The following is a 15796-nucleotide window of genomic DNA, read 5'->3' as shown; positions in this document are numbered from 1 at the left end:
TATTCATAAGTCTACCTTCCTTCTCCTGTCTTTGTCTATTTCAGGGATAAAACCCACATTCCTATTGGGATTAATACCCAGTTTGTCTCCCCTGGGATACTGAGCCATGCTTCTGAAGAATTTACATACCCTGTAGTGTCCAGAGGAAGTTTCTGATGTCATAGTATCCAGCAGTCTTTTATAATTAATGATTTAGTCTATAAACTATTTGGTTACTGAAATAGACTATTTTAACCATCCATAAAATTACTCTGCCACCTAGCCCGTAAATCGTTCCTAAAAAGCATGAAATTTAGTGCACTTAAACTGTGTTATCCAAAGACCATTTGATGGTAACATTTTAATATTCTTAATTATCATTGGGTTTTTTTAATGAGATTATAGTCATAACTACATGAGAAAAAATACACTTTTTCTAATTCATATCTGTGGTTTACTTGGTATAATACTCAGGAGCTTGAGGCTACCTCATAGGTTGTAATAAGGAATACATAAGCTAGTCTCTTTAAATCATTTAGCACAGTATTTGAGTTGGTAAGCCCTAAAAAAATGTTAGGTATTGTGTTTATTATTGAATTCATCATCATTATTAGCCTCTAAAAGTTCAGATATTAAATTATGGATTTTGAAAGTTTATCCTTCTTCATAAGACATTTTCCATGGCATACCTCAAAATGTGTCATCTTGAGTACATTCAAACCTACTTGACTATGTACTGGACTTGAGAAGTAATGAAATTTCAAGCTCTACAGGAAATTTGTTAGATAATATTAAGCTGTTGCCAACTGTGACACCCTGTGCCTAGAGCCTTTCTCTCCAGTAGCTTGAGATTTAAATGTTCCTAGTTATGACTTGTTGGTTTTATTTTTCAATTTGGACCACTAAAAAAATGCAGATTTCCTTATCACCTAAAGTGGTTCTAACTCCCTTCCAGGCTAACCTCCCTGCTCTAATTCCCCTAATCTTCAGCTCTTACTTGAGTTCCCAATTTTTTTTTTTTTTTTTTTTTTTTTTTTTTTTTTTTCGGTACGCGGGCCTCTCACTGTTGTGGCCTCTGCCGTTGCGGAGCACAGGCTCCAGACGTGCAGGCTCAGGGCCATGGCTCACGGGCCCAGCCGCTCCGCGGCATGTGGGATCTTCCCAGACCGGGGCACGAACCCATGTCCCCTGCATCGGCAGGCGGACTCTCAACCACTGCGCCACCAGGGAAGCCCGAGTTCCCAATTTTTTAACTGCTATGTAACTTTCTTATTTTTCATGCCTCAGATATCTTTGAAATAATGATTCCATGTTCTTGATGAACCTTGCCCAAAGAGGCAAATCATGATTAGCCAATGGAAAATAATGCCCAATTGAATATATGTAAGTTATTTAAGTCTTAAGCACTACCTTGGAGTATGATGAAGAATGCATCCTCTGGAGATAGAATACTTGCCTTAGATCCTGTATTTAATATTTGCTAATAACTCCATGATCTTGAGCAATTTTAAAAAACCTCTGTTTTTTTCTAGTTTACTTGTATGCAACATAGAATTGTAATAAAGATTGAATGATTTAGATAAACAAGTGCCTGTTGGAAAATAAGTGCCCAATTAACAATTATCATGGGTATGATTAGTAGTCATGTACACACTGTAAGTAGCTATTTGCTACAGGTTAAATTTTAGTGTGTAAAGACAAACATAAGAGCTTGTTACAAATGCCTGTTCTGGTCCATATCCTCCAAATTCTCTCTGCCTAAGCCTGGATGCAACCTCAGAATCCTTACCAGCAGGGTTCTCAGGGGCCACTCTGCTGGATTGAGTTTGCATAGGAAGTGAACCTAAATTCATCCCTCGTTTATTTTGATCCATGTTTCTGAGAAATCATTTTCTTTATTCAGGGGCTGGGGTATTTTCCACTTTTACCTGTTTAAGAATCTGCATTTTGAACAGGGGGAAAGAATATCTTTGACCTTTGACACCTTTCCCTCTTTTCCTTTCCCCATCCAAAAAAAAAACACAAATCCACCCTCTCTTTCATGTCCTAGCATACTTTTTTTCCCATTGTATTTTATGGAGACTTTCTGTCCTCTTCTAGTGTCAGCTCTCAGATAGGCAGGTTTCCATGTTTTGATAGACAGATGTACACTCCAGATTGAAGTCAAAATATTTTGTAATCAAACACCTTACCAGCAAATGACCAAAGAGATGAGTTCAAATAAGGTGTTGAGTAACATATCTTAAAGAGTTTTGAGGCAATATTTGGCAATAAAACATCAGCATTTCTCTGAAGATAGAGTCTGTCTCAGAATCGAAAAAGACATATTGTCATCTCAAGGGGACCCATGAGAGTAAGACTCCTGTCACGGATTCTCAGAATACACTCTAAACTGATGGCCCCTCTCAGAATCAGCCTCCACCTGAGGCAGCCCTCTAAGCCCTAGGCAAACATTAACACACTGCAGATTTTCACCATTCACAATGAAGTGCTTCATTATTATGAGCCTCAAATGAAGCATGAAATGCACCCATTCATTCAATAAATATTTATTGAAATCTACTATGCTCCAGGCACTGTGCTAACCATTGCTTAGAGGAAAAAAAAAAATTTTTTTTTTCACCCAGCTGCAGTAATTCAATGTGATTGGTGTCTGGCTTAACTAAATTCTTAAGAAGTGTAGTTTTTTTCTCTTCTTTAAATCATACCAAATCTCAAAATTGAAAGTTCTAAAAAACTAAATTAATAATTTTTTTTTTAATGGAGAGCTCTTTCTTGGAGAGGTAAAGAGACCCTTTGTTTTCAGTTATTACAGATTACTTATTTCTTTGCTTTAAAGATTAAAAAAAGAGCCATTTTACAGAATTGTAACGTTGATTTCAAAGTGTATGTAAATTTGGGGGAAAAACGTTAAATTTATCCAGTTTACTGCTCTGAATATTTTAAAACATAACAGTCTCATGTGATTTTGGAGTGGTTAAACTCTGACAGCTTTCAGAGAAGCTGCTAGCTGTGAATCTAATACCCCAAATCTTCTTTACTGCTCTTTTGACAAATGTATCTATTATCAAGCCTGGCTTAAGTGAATTTGCTCCTGTTGTGTACTCAGCAGAAAGGAAAACATCCTGTGTAAAGTTTTCCTGCACAGAAAGATCCCCTATTCATTCCTCCTCCAGTCAAACACAGAAACTTTAATCAGCTTTACTCAGTAGTTTTTTAGTGTTTTGAAACACTGTCTCCAAGTTGTGGTGGAGCTAGCTGAAGTCCTTGAAGAAAGGAAACCAATGAAACCTTCAAATCTTACATAATCAAACTTCTAACCTTCAACAGAGTGTCATTTAAAACACTGCAAACACAGTTATGCAAAATTTTTGTTCTTAAAGGAAGCAAAGCCCATTCACTTTGATCATTGTGAGAGAAAAAAATTGTGAAGGAATACATGAGTACATATTCAGTAAACTGTGGCTATTCATTTTTTCAACTCACATTTCCTAAGCACCTGCTTTTTGCCTTATGCCTGCTGACACTAGAAAGATGTCATCGGTGTACTCATTTCCTCAGTAGATGTAGGCTCAGGGTCTTCTTGCTTTCTGGCACTGTCTTAAGTGATAAAGAGTAAAGCAAGGTCCCTGCCTTTGAGGAGAAACATGTATGGAAATCAGAAATTATAATTAAACATATAAAAAAGAATTAACAGATTTTTAGAAAAAATATTGAAGCAGGATAAAGATATGGTTAATAATCTTGAAAATAAACTGGAATACTTCACAGTGGAGATGGCACTTGAAGCGGATTTTATGGTAAAAAGACAAATCATCAGGAAAGAGAGAATGAAAAAGAGGGAGCCGGAAGAGAGGGGGAGGAAGGGAGGGAGACAGAGACACCCTTCTGGTAGATGTAATGGGCCCAGCATGTGGAAGCATCCAGATGCACAAAAGCCCATTAAATACACACGAGGATGGCCTGCTGGGAAGTAGTAAGTGACAGAGGTAAATTGGAGCCAGATAGTAAATGGCTTGACTTACCATGGCAAGAGATTGAAATAGGTTTCTTTTTATTTAACAGAAAGAGGAAACTTTGTCTTGTTTTGTTATACTTTGTTGTTAGCAAACCTCTGATTTTAAAGAAAGTTTGGTTGGGGGTGTAATAAAGGGGAGAGGATGAAAGGCTATTGCAGCCATCCGAAGCACACTTGATGAGGGCTCAATCTAAGGGAGTGATGGTGGCGTGTGGGATTAATGGTAAGACACCACAAGTTAAAAAATAAGGGCTCAGGGTCTGGATATGTGGGTGATGAGCTGTTTCAAGGGGTATATTCATTTCCTGTGCCTGTCATAACAGAGTATCACAAACTTGGGGCTTTATACAACAGAACTGTATTCTTAGATAGTTCTAGAGGCTGTAAGTCTGAAATGGAGGTGTAGGCAGGGCCATGCTCTCTGCAGGCTCTAGGGAGGATCCTACCTCACTTTTTCCTAGCTTCTGGTGGTGGTACTTCATCCTTGGCCTCCCATGTGTAGCAGCTGCATCACTCTGATCTTTGCTTCTGTTGTCACGTGGAGTTCTCCCTATCTGTCTCTGTCTTTTCATTTTATAAAGACAATAATTATATTAGATTAGGGCCCACCCTAGTGAATTCCTCTCAATTTGACTACATCTGCAAAGACCCTATTTCCACATAAGGTCATATTCAGAGGTACCAAGCATTAGGACTTCAACATATCTTTTATAGGAGATACAAATTAACTCATAATCAAAAGTTTTGGCTTAGACGACTGGATGGATATTGATGCTATTAAAAATATACGGGGTGGGGGGAGGGAAGAAAACTTGGGGGGTAAGATAGAGACAGAGTTTAATTTGGGGACATCTTAATTGTGAGCTATGTGCAGTATAGCTAAGTGATGTTGAGCAGTAGGTATTTGGAAGTTTTAAGAAGATAAGTCAGAGTTGTAGACAGATTGGAATTTTGTATGTTAATTTTGAGGTCAGGTTCCCTGGGAAACCAACGCAGAGTAGTGTTCTCAGGTTCAGCACCTAACACCTGTAAGAAGTGAGGGAAGTGAGATGGTTGCACAGAGGGAGAAGCTGAAATGCTCTGCAGTTGCACCAGAGGCCTCAGCTGACCCTGTAGACACCTCTGGCACTGGAATGACCCTTGGGAGTAGTCCCAAGTTGAAGCAAGGGGTCAGGACTTTGTGTGCTCCACACCAGTCCGTCACTGGATACAGGCTCTCCCTCCACTCTTCCAGGCCAGGGAAGGGGATGTAACCTTGAGTAAGGCAGCTTCCTTCTGTATTTCAATTCCCAGAGAGGGACTCAGCTGTGAGCCTTCAGCTGCCAACACTCCTAGCAGGTGGAAGAATGAGTGGCTTGTCTGAAAGGGGGACTGGGGCAGTGCACCACAGCATCCACTGCAATACAGGGACCATAGAAAGGAAGAGGACAAGTGATCAACTCACCACTTGAGAAGTGGACACAAGAAAGCACCAGAGAGACCAAGGAGAAAATGTATACATTAGCCACTTTCATATAAGCTATATAACTTTCCTCCTTAAAACAACCCAGGAAAGTGGATAATATGAATCTATATTTACAGATGACTAAGATGTTAAAAGATTAAGAAATGATGCTGGTTAGTCACTGATGTTTCTAGGGTTCTTTTAAAATTTGAGCTCCAAGCTTTAAGCACCATAATACATATCCTAGGAAGGCAAGAGAGTGGATAGGAATATAGTTATTTTCTGTTATATCTCTGTAGTGTTGCAATTCAGGATCAGATTTTCTGTTCTGATGGTATTGTGCATTTGCTGATTCGTGTTCAGTGTCTAATCTTCCTTAATGTTAATTTATTAGCTGATAGTTTACTTTGATAATATAACAGAGCAGAGCAAAGTACAGTCCATAGAGAATAATAAACCAGTCCATTGAGGATGTATTAAGTAAGGGATTATATCAGGTCGAAGGCACATGAAAGGAGGTGGCACCTAAGCTAGACCCTAAAGGATGGAAATCATTTCATTGTGTGAATGTGGTGGAGAAGGAAATCCCAGGCAGAGGAACATTCATGTTGTTCATCTGATTCACTCATTCATTTATCCATCCACCTATTCATCTATTCAGTATTCAGTTTTTGAAAGCCATCATCTTTGGAGAAACTTAAATGTGCTTACTTGTTATTAAATTCATTCCTTTTATTGATTTTATAAAAAGTTGTTTAAATAATATACGGTGGTTTTAATTACATTGTTATTAGGTCTATCTCTCCTTAGATTTTTTCTAAAGTTTTTTCCACAAAGAGGCAGTTGCAGGCAGTTTAGATTTCTTCTCTTTACTGCATTTTAGAAAATATAATAATCTTCTCCAGAAATGCATTTGATTTGGCAAGATTTAGGGATTAGTTTCAATTATACCTTTGGGGGAAGCTGACATTTGATCGTATCTTTTATGCATAGATTCTTGCAAAAACAAAACAAAGCACCCCTACAGAATTTTACTTAGATTATTTCTTTTTTGCAGATTGGTTCCAAACTATTTGAAATTATGTTCATCTTCATTGGATTTCTTCTTGTGTCTAAAAACAGTGAAATTTTGGTCTGACATTTAAATCAATATTTCTTAATTTTTATATTTTGATAAATTTGAAAACATTCCTTTCCTGTAATGCTGTTTGAAATGTCAAAATTAAAAGTAAATCAAGAAATGCTAGGATATGCTTCAAAAACCACATACCCTCAACTCTCACCTCATTCCAATATTGAGGATCACTTATTTAAAAATGTTTGTTATGAAGAGCAAGCAGAATGCAAAAGATTGCCGTTGCACGTTATATCAATAGTGTTTAAATTCATCTCCTAAATAACAGAACTATATAACTGTTTAGCTCATTATTTCTAAATCTATGTTGAATGATATTTAATCTTATTACTGTGTTTCAAATATATTGCTTTGCGTTGAGCATGTAGCATGCATTGTCAAATATAACTAATTTCTACTTACAAGTATGTGACTTTAAATATTTCAAATCAGTTGATTAAACTGTTCCATCATGCTGCATTTACAGACTTCAGTACCTGACCTTCTTACTTCTCACAGGGGTAAAAACAAACTGGATCCATCAAGGATGCAGCTCTGTGCTTTTAACCAGGCACAGACATATGTGACCACTTTTACACAGGTTACCTAAAAAAAAAATCATACATATGTATATGATATTTTTTTTCAGTGTCATGCATGCTGTTCAGCTACAAAATCTCTCTGCCTGACCCATTGCAAGAAAGTTAAAACATATACAATTTTTCCATAGATAAATTGACATCACAGCATGTCACTGGGGCAATTCCATCGTTTTTTGTTACTCTCTTGCTTAATTCCTTGATACATCTCTCATGTCCTTAGGTGATTTCAAGTGCATGATCTATAAATTTTATTGGCTGGATTATAAAAGTTAGTATGTAACAGAAGCCACTGAAGCAGCATTTAATTAAAAAACCTCTATCAACTTCCCCTCGTAATTTAAGCTATACAGTTGACCCTTGAACAACAGGGGTTTGAACTGCGTGGTTCCACTAATACTGGGATTTTTTCAGTAGTAAAGAATACAGTACTACACGATCTGTGGTTGTTTGAATCCACGGATGTGGAACAGAGGGTGCTGAGGAACGGTGGGTGTGGAGGGCTGACTACGAGTTATAATCAGATTTTAGACCTCACGGAGGGTCGTGCCCTGACCCCCATGATGTTCAAGGGCCATCTGTATATGTATAGATGTATGTCATACTAAATTGTCAGGTTTATTGCAATAAGAGTAGAGTTTTAATATTCTCACCATAATAACAACAAGGAAATGGTAATTATGTGAGGTGAAGGATGTATTAACTAACCTTATTGTGGTAAACATTTCACAATATATACATGTATCTAATTATCACATTGTTTACCTTAAACTTACACAACACTGTGTGTCAATTACATCTCAGTAAAGCTGGGGAAAAGCTAAAAATTGTCACCTTCAAATTCAGTAAATTAAAACTCAAGAAATAATTTTTGTGGGAGAAATATTTCAGGCATAAACATAAAATTCTTGTAACAGGAAAGGACCTTTCTAGTGTTAGTCGTGTATTCACAGGTAAGGAAATTGAGACTCATACAGTTACTGAGTACACATGTAGAAAGTTGGAGACAGAGCCAAGGTACCCAGCTTCTAGACCAGACTTTGAGTATGTTTTGAAATTATTTTAAGCACAGTGATAGCTAGGACTTTATTTCTTTAATTAATTCAGTAATATTTGATTTTTATTTGGCAGTATATAAAATGTATCAATTAATAATTTACTGGGCTCTGCCAATGAAGGAATGAGTTGTAAATGCCTGAAATGATTAATTTGATTCCAGAAGCAGATTTACACACTGATGAGAATAAGTTTCTGATTATGTACATTTGGCCCTCTGTATCCGTGTGTCCTGCATGAGCAGTTTCAACTAATCGGGATTGAAAATATTCGGGGAAAAAATTCCAGAAAGTTCCAAAAACCACAGCATGAATTTGCTGCACACCAGCAACTATTTACATGCATTTACGCCCTATTTACAACTATTTACATAGCATTCACATTGTATTAAGTATTATGAGTAATCTAGAGATGATTTAAAGTATAAGGGAGAATGGAAGGATGTGCATATGCTATATGCAAATACTACACCTTTTTATATAAGCGACTTGAGCATTTGCAGATTTTGGTATCTGCTGGGGCCCCGCAGCCAACCTCCCAGGATACCGAGGGATGACTGAATATATTTCATGAGGAGATAGATATACATGTTGCCTCAAGAAAGATAAGAGGTTTAAATGGAACATATTATGAAGTGAACACTAAACCTGTCAGTAAGACATGAAACACTTTCCCTAAAATTAGAAAGATTAATATGGATTGCTGTATCTGGCTAACACGTATAAAAGAAATATACTACTCAGATATAATATCTTGTTTTAATTTTAGTATAACCTGTTGAATGAATGAACTCTAAAATTCCTTGGAAGGAAAAAAATCCACATTAATAAGAATCTTTTTTTATATTTAATGCAGGTCATATTTTCAATTTCTCTGTCATTGTTAGGATGTTTGTATTATTGTTTTCCATTTACAATGATGAAAGCAAAACTCTATCCTAAAATTGATACACTCTAGGAATAGTAATGATAGGAGTTTCAAATTTAAAAAGAAACATATAATTGTTCTAGTTTACTTGCAGTTAATTTTAAAGGTGGTCCTAGGTAAAAGACATTTTTCTATTTCAAATTGATGGTGATTTACAGGCAATATTTTAGAGAACCATTTTATTCCAAAATGCAGTAAATTTCCTTCCCCTAGAACCTAAGTAAAGATGTACACATATACAATAGTATCTATGTACAGCTAAAACACGATTTTTTTTTTTTTGGGTTTTTTTTTTTTTGCGGGACGCGGGCCTCTCACCGCTGCGGCCTCTCCCGTTGCGGAGCACAGGCTCCGGACGCGCAGGCCCAGCCTCCATGGCTCATGGGCCCAGCCGCTCCGCAGCACATGGGATCCTCCCGGACCTGGGCACGAACCCGTATCCCCTGCATCGGCAGGCGGACTCCCAACCACTGTGCCACCAGGGAAGCCCAAAACACGATTTTTGAGAAAACTGTTTCTAGAAATATATATGTGTGTATATGTGTGTGTGTGCTTAATTCCTAAATTATTATTACTTTTTTTTTTTTTTTTTTTTACCAAACTACTGTTAGAAAACATGAGGTACATATTAAGGGGTGGTCATTCTCCAAATAAACAAAAATTCAGTTGCAAAAAATTGACTTGAAATACAATAATTTTCTTTGGCAGAAGCTACCTACATAAAGGTTAGGAAAAATATATTCTATCTGTGCCAAATTTTATTTTACATTGTGCTTGCAGTATTAAAAGCCCAGGTATTTAAAAACTATTGGAATCGTTCCAATTGGAATTGTTCCAGTTGGAATTTCTTTGCTTGTCCTTCCTCATTATGGGTAGTTTTAGGGAATACCATTAATCATTCAGATGTACAGGTAGTTTGTTTTTTGTCATTTCCTTTTTTATTATAAATACTATTTAGTGACCTTGAGTCATAGAGTATATGCTTTTACCTCACATTTTCCTGTCATGTTTGCTTGTGTTCCAATCCGTATTTACCTTCTTGGAGTTTCCTAGCAGGCCTCAAAAGTAGAACTGTTTAAGTGTTCGTTCCTAAAGTTTTTAAGGTATTCTTTCTGATTTGACCCACTGTATTCCAGCTATTTAAATAACTGTTCTCTGCAAATAGCAGTTCCGTGTTAGCGCACAAAGCCTTTGACTACCAGTGGTTGCTTTACCTTTCAAGACCTTACTGGTGAATGCCATTTGCCTTTCCATTAGAAAGAAGTTGATGATACTGTAGGATCTGGCTGAGAAATCTATAGCCGGTCGGATCTTATATGGCCAAACTTTGCTGCATTTGTTTGTTTTCATATGCAAGATCTTGATCTTGATCTTTCAGTCCTGTAAATTTTCCTGTTATTGAATAGAAAGTACCCTAGGTAGAAGATTCTGGGAAAACTAGGAACTTTCAGTAAACTATTTGCTTTATTTTGAATTTTGCTGGTGGTGACTGCGATTTGACCTCATTATTTCTCCATCGAAACTAATACTACAAACCATTTGACCCTGTGATGGAATTAAGTAGATTTCCTCCTGAATGAACAACTGTTCCCAAAAAGCCTACACAGCTTCTCTAGTAGCAATAAACAAAACACTAGGAAAGGAAAAACTCCATTTTCTTGCCCTTTATATAAAAAAGTGCTGGAGTTTTAGTTGCCCATAATGTGAGAAAAGAATTTACTCTAACTAGTAAATAAACTGTTTTCTGCTAACTTAAATGGAAGTGAAATGAAAATCTAGATCACAGAGAGGAAAAAAATATTTAATTTTCCATTGATGAAGTGTATCTGGAGTACTTTTTAACTTTGGGCATTGCCTTTTTTTTTTAACAACTTTATTGGAGTATAATTGCTTTACAATGTTGTGTTAGTTGCTGCTGTATAACAAAGTGAATCAGCTGTATGTATACATATATCCCCATATCTCTTCCCTCTTGTGTCTCCTTCCCACCCTCCCTATTCCACCCCTCTAGGTGGTCACAAAGCACCGAGCTGATCTCCCTGTGCTATGCGGCTGCTTCCCACTAGCTATCTATTTTACATTTGGTAGTATATATTAGTCCATGCCACTCTCTAACTTCGTCCCAGCTTATCCTTCCCCCTCCCTGTGTCCTCAAGTCCATTCTCTATGTCTGCGTCTTTATTCCTGTCCTGCCCCTAGGTTCTTCTTAACCACCTTTTTTTTTTTAGATTCCATATATATGTGTTAGCATATGGTATTTGCCTTTTAAAAATAATTTTGAGAGAAAGCAGAATTCCAGAGAGACTGGAAAAGGATTTGAGGGACTTTGAGGGGCCCAGAAGCTAAATCATGTAAAGAAACTAAATATCATTACTCTCAAAAAAAAAAAAAACCCACAAATGGTAATACCATAGGTAATCTTTAGTTTTAAAAGGCTGAAAGGGGTAGTGTTTGCATTTCTTTAGAAGGCAAAAAAAGAGCCTAACAATTGCAAGGGAGAGGAAAGCGTATTTTGGCTTTAAAATTCACGTTATTCCATAATAGAATGGTAAACTTGGAAAAACATTGGACTTCTCTCACAAAGCATAGTAGCTATCTGTGGAATTCCTCTGTAAATGTTCTTTGATCCTTATTCTAAACTTTACCATTTTACTCCTCATTATAGATTCAGAGCCCTCATTATAGTTATCAATTGTAAAATTAGGCTATAAAATTAAAAGATGGGTGATATTGATTTGAATCTAATAAAAGTCTTTCTTGTTTATTGGCGTACAGTGGAGCTTAGTGTATCACTAATGTCTCCCATAATTTTTCTGCCCTTATATGCCCATCCCTTCCTCTTGATTTGCTTCTTTCAATCTTCTTGCTGTCCTTTGGGTTTTTTTGTTTGGACATTCAGGTGAAATAACTATTCTAGACTCTGCTACTCGAAGAATACCTTTCTTGTGTTGTGTGAAGCAAACAGCCTTATAGCACGTACTTTAAACATGACATCTTTGGGATGTTTTCAACACTAACCATCCTCTTTGAATAAGGCTTTTGTTGAGTTCTGTGTTTTCTACAGTGCTGCTATATGTTGATAGTGTTTTTGATTTTGAGTGCCAGATGGTCAAGTTATTAGACAATCCTACTTCATATCTCTCGAAATAAATGACCAACTAGCATTAACCACCATCCATACTAGCATCAAATAGGCTTACAATGAGATCGCCTATTTCAGGAAATGACAGTAACAAATTTGTAAGTGACCAGCCTAGGGTAGTTTTTCATATGACACCTATATTTAACAGAGTTTCTACTTATATGCAGTGTTGTAGAAAACACACCTTCAAGACAAAAGGAGATCCATGAAGAATAATTAAGCTTTAATTTGATCATATTTTCAATAGTGAAATAGCTACATAAGTTTATAATCAAGAGTAGGATGTTTCAAAACTACTTCAGTGTTTTATGGATGCTCATTGAAGAATATAGAAAGACATGTCAAAAAGTACATATATATAGTATAGTAATTACCTAAAGGAAATAGAATCAGGGCGAGAGTGGAGGGGACTTGTATTTTTCATCACATGCTATTGTACATTTGAAATTTTTGAATCAAGTGTATAGGTTTTATTTAAAGGAAAGAAAGAAAAAAATTAGAAAGTACCTACAGTCAATACCATATTATTTAATAAAAAGGCAGGAATACTAACTATAGCATACTTCCTATTCTATACTATACTAGTGAGTCTACCTTTATGGTCCTATTTTTACACTTATTTCTATTTATATGTAGACCACCAAAGATTAAAAATTATCTTTGTTGACAAGCAAAGAAGTAATAGACAAAAAGTATATTTCACATTTTACTAAAAATAAAATCGACGTGAAATTTTAAAATGACCTATTTATAAAACCAGAAGGGAACTTTTTCATACTGAAGTATTTATTTCACTGCTCTTAGTATAGTATAATTATTCTTCCATTTCCAAAATCACAAGAAAACTAATAGTAAATGATTGAGTATACAGAAATGAAAATAATCATATAATTAATTATATAAAATGATACAAATGATTGACTTGATCTTCACTGTATACTAAACAAGAATAAAAGAAGATTCAGTAGTTTAATCTAGCAATGCCTACTATGAAATTTAAAAGAATTTACCTTCAAGAGAAAACCTTTGTAATAGATGTTAGCCTTTCTATTAAAAAATATCCTTTCTGGACCCTGTTAAAGAAACTTCTGCTTTAGTAGGTATGAAGTTTAAAAGCTGAATAGATTAAAACTAAACTGTCTATATTGCTAGGACATGCCCATAAATATTTAACATTATATGCAGTACTGAAATAGCTACTTGTGAGTACTTAATGCATTCCCAGGAAAACATTGAATTCCTAAAAACATTCTAAACATTGAATTTGGCTTGTGATACAAATTATAGTTCATATTAAATATTTTGATAATTTCTGTTCCAATGAGGAATAATTTTGAATAACTGTCATTTATGATGTAAAATCCGAGCCAAACTCCGAATTTAATTGACAAAAAATTGCCATAAAAGTTATGGGGGGGAAAGGCTTCAATGGCAAGAATACATGTCATAAAATCATCTTAATTTTTACTTATAAATTAACTTGGCATAAGTCTGCTTTGTTATGCTCTTTTAAAGAGTGAGAAAACCAGATGTTGAGGTTGAAGATGCTTTCATTAATTTAACATAAGTCAGGGTTCTGCAGATTTGAAACATTTTATTTAAAAGTTGTTACAAGGTGAGAGAAAATCATTATAACTATATCCTAGTTGTCAGTATTTTGGCTAATAGCAGGGAGGAGCTTTGTATTCTATCAGCTATTTCACCCACTGCTTTTCCTCAAGGTCCAAGCCAATAACTTTTTTTTCAGCATGGAAATGTTTGGTCTCATCTCCACAGAATCATAGTGCCTTATCCTTCAGTTCCCTAGTGACAGTTCACTTGCAACTGAAAGGTCAAGAATTGAGGACATCAAATAATTGTAGTCTTTTAGATATGGTACTTAAAATGGGTTTTTGTGTTAATTGGCACAATAGAACATATTAATAATTATAAGTTTCCCCATTGTTTCCTGGAGTAATATATATTTTGAAACCTTAAGTCTTACAGGATATTGTCTTACAATTAATTTGTATTTGCTTTATTTTAAAGTAATTTTAGATGAATTCAATCAGTTTAAATAACCTGCTTCTTAAGTGAAATTTCATATTGATACTGTTAATGACATAATATTTTAAAACCCGTCGACTATGTGGGAATAATACTTCTATGCCAATGTAGATTAGAAGTAGTAATTTAATAGAGTGTTCATAATGCTTTACCTCAGTTATACAAACCACTTTGCTTACATCATTCCTTATGTTCAATTCTTATCAATGCCTTTTTTACCGATAGTGAATACTGTGTGATAATAATAGCACTGAGAATTTAATGTGGTACCCATAAAGTATACTTTTAGCTTCCAAAGTCATTCTCTAAAAGTTAATATTTTAGTTTGGGCCTATGATCTTAATGCAAATCAATAGATTGAAGAATCAATTTAAATGAGTATTTCCTCATTTTTAGCACTTACATTTGTTTGAATTATTCTTAGAAAAAACAAGTAAAGCTGTAATCTTATTAAGAGAAGTACATGCTATAATAACTAGTAGTTTTCAATATTCACATGTCGTTTAGCAAATGAGAATGAAAATTGAACTCTTCCATTGATGTGCTGCTCTACCCCTTATAAAATAATATTAGGAAAATTTGACACAGTTTTGCTACAATTGCTGTGTGTATTTTATCTAAAACTTTCTGTGTATGTGTATGTGTGTAAACATCATGTTTGATCACAAAGTTCTGAGTGGGAAAAATTTGTGTTATGATCAGTTTTATGATCATAATGACAATGAATTCATTCCTCTCATGTGTTGGTCTGCCATGTTCAATTTCATGGAATCTTTGTTTCAGAGTTTGCATGTGATGCTCACTTTAGTAGCCAGTATCTCTTGACATTATAAATAATATTTATGATCTCTTCTACTGTATCCTGAAATTCTATCACTGAAATAGGTGGTATTGGACAAGATAATTGCTATGGTCTTTGACATTTTGATTCCAATACAGTATTTGAATCTTTTTGTTTTGATGAAAGGCCTTCTATCTATATCATCCTGATACATATTCTCAAATCCAAGCGTTAATATAAAAAATATGTTTGGATTTCATTTTACACTGATTTTATTCTTTTTAAAAATGTTAAGTACCAACAAGCTTTTTCTGCCAGTTGTCAGATCTGACCTTTCAATTATCAAGTGTTGGCAATTTGGCACTTGTATATTATTTCTATCAGGGTCTTGGTTGTTCTAAGATAGTAATTATTGGTGTATACAAATTTATATTAAACATAAAACAAAATAAAAATGTGGCCAATACTTTGCAGATGTTATAGTTTACATAAAAATATTACCTTAAGACTAATTCTGTCCATAACTTGTTAGCATACTAAAAATAAGGAAATGTATTTTTCACAGGATGTGTAGATAGAAAGATCAAGCACAGATGCATTGTAAGGTGACCTGACCTCAATGTATGTTTATATGTTTTTATGGCCATCATACTGTTAATCTTTTTTCATAACACTTTGCATGACTCTGAT

The 15796-nt window shown here is 35.2% G+C and overlaps 1 protein-coding gene across 4 annotated transcripts in view; it reads left to right on the top strand.

Annotated features, from left to right (window-relative positions):
* SCN9A (sodium voltage-gated channel alpha subunit 9) overlaps positions 1-15796 on the top strand; it is a gene marked incomplete at both ends in the record, with an annotated part of 91494 nt that overhangs the window by 43740 nt on the left and 31958 nt on the right. The window lies entirely within an intron of this gene.

This window comes from Hyperoodon ampullatus (assembly GCF_949752795.1).
Source record: "Hyperoodon ampullatus genome assembly, chromosome: 8".
In the NCBI taxonomy this organism is placed as follows: Eukaryota; Metazoa; Chordata; class Mammalia; order Artiodactyla; family Ziphiidae; genus Hyperoodon; species Hyperoodon ampullatus.
The sequence above is the reverse complement of the archived record's forward strand: the minus strand, read 5'-3'. Positions and strand labels throughout refer to the sequence as shown.